This window comes from Amborella trichopoda, chromosome 1, assembly GCF_054954075.1.
Source record: "Amborella trichopoda isolate Santa Cruz 75 chromosome 1, AtrichopodaSantaCruz75HAP2 v2.0, whole genome shotgun sequence".
NCBI classification, from domain to species: domain Eukaryota; kingdom Viridiplantae; phylum Streptophyta; class Magnoliopsida; order Amborellales; family Amborellaceae; genus Amborella; species Amborella trichopoda.
The window spans coordinates 11,568,882-11,571,171 of NC_142336.1; positions in this window are offsets into that span (position 1 = coordinate 11,568,882).

The following is a 2,290-nucleotide window of genomic DNA, read 5'->3' on the forward strand; positions in this document are numbered from 1 at the left end:
AGCCAGTCAAGATCAAGGCAATTCAGGACATGCCATCGCCTATAACCTTGCATGAACTGTGGTCTCTCCAAGGACAGCTAGCCTACATTCAAAGGTTCGTCTCAAACCTTTCAAGATGATGCAGACCATTTTCACAACTCCTAAAGAACGTCACTACCTTCATATGGGACGAAGCATGCTAAGCTGCACTCGATGACATCAAGCAGTACTTGTTGAATCCACTAGTACTCTCTACACCAGTGTTAGGAAGGCCCCTCATCCTATACGTGACCGCCCTAGACGAATCACTCGGGGCACTCCTAGCATAGAATAATGATAGAAAGAGACAACACTCTATTATCTCAGCTGCAGAATGCAAGGAGCCGAGAAGAGTTACCCTCCCATCGAAAAGATGTGCCTAGCGTTGATCTTTACAGCACAGAAGCTCCGTCATTACTTGCTCGATCACAAGGTCAAGTTAATTTCTAAGGTGGACCCGGTCAAGTTCCTTATGTCCCGGGCATGCTTGTCAAGATGTTTAGCCAAGTGGGCATTATTGCTGATGGAGTTCGACATCATGTATGTACCATAGAAGGCAGTCAAAGGTCAAGCCTTAGCAGACTTTCTCGTAGCTCACCCAGTCCCTACGAAATCTCCCATGTTAAGCGATCTTCTGGATGAAGAACTTTTCTGTACAGCGCTAACTCCGCCGTGGGAGATGTACTTCGATGGAGCATTCCAGTCTCATAGAGGGGGCACCGGAGTCGTGTTCTTGAGTCCGACGGTAGAATGATTCCTCTAGCCTTCTCACTGGCAGAGGCGTCTCTCATAATGAAGCCGAATATCAGGCCCGCATAATCGGGTTAGAGATCGCCCAAGAGCTAGACCTAGAGCAGCTAAACATCTTCGGTGACTATGAGCTAGTCATCTGATAGCTTAAAGTGATTTATGACGAAAGGAAGGATACTCTAAAGCCTTATCATAACACACCCAAAACTTATATGCCCCATTTTGATGAATTCTCCCTGAGTCACATCCCTAAAAGGCTAAACTCGCAGGCGGATACGCTCTCAAAGCTTGGGGCCACCATTCAGTTATCTTCATCAGGGCCTACCCCAATCTGGGTAACCGAATGGAGACATGTCAAATTGAGAACCAAAGTTGACGTAGATGATGAGAGGGATGTCTTCCTTGAATGCCCGCCTTATCCATTTGGAGCGCTCCTCATGGCCAAGGGTGTCATTAAGGCAAAACAGGAAATATCCTGAAGCAAAGAATTCAAGGCTGAGAAGCAAGAGCCTGAATTCTTTGACCCGATGTGTGCGGAGCTCGAACAAGTGGAAGACTGGAGATAGCCTATCATGGACTTCATAAAGTAGGGAAGGCTACCTCAAGAGCAGGTGAAACGCAGCGGGATACGACGGATGTCTACCAAGTACACCCTTCTCGATGGGGATGTTCTCTTTCGTCAATCATTTGATGGAATTCTCCTTAGATCATCGATGCAGAAGAGGCAAGCAACATACTGAAAGAAGTGCATTCAGGTATCTGCGAGCTGCATCAGTTCGACCCAAAGCTCTAGGAGCGCATACGCAGGCTTGGCTATTATTGGTCTTCAATGGTGGCTGACACCAAAAACTACACCAAGAGATGCCAGGTGTGCCAAATTCATTCAAGCCTCATTCATCAGCCCCCAGAGCCTCTCCATCATAAAATGACGTCATGGCCCTTCTCCCAGTGGGGTATGGACATTGTAGGACCCATTAGCCCTCCTTCCGCCTTGGGTCATGCCTTCATTCTGGCAGCAACAAATTACTTCTCCAAGTGCGTTGAGGCAGTCCCTCTCAAAAAGGTTCCAAGGACCACTGTGACTAACTTCGTGTGTCACCACATCCTATACTGGTTTGGGGTTTCGGACTGAATAATCTCTAATAATGGCCCTCAGTTCAGAAGCCATCATGTTGATCATCTGGCCAACCAGTTCGGTTTCAAGTGGAAGTACTCGACCATGTACTACCCTCGAGCCAACGGTTTAGTTGAGGTGTTCAACAATACTCTGTGCGAAGTGCTCCGGAAGTCAGTTTCCAAGTCAAAGAAGAACACCACTCGGAATGCTACAAATTCCACTCCTTATTCCCTCACGGTTCAAATACCCTCACTGTGGGTCGCTATACATCAGTGACTGACTGAAGATGAGAGGGTCAAGCTCTGTTACCAAGAGTTGTATTCCCTCGGCAAAAAGAGACTAGAGGCTCAGCAGCACCTCGAGCTCAATCAAGGAAGAATGAAGAGAGTCTTTGACATGTCTATC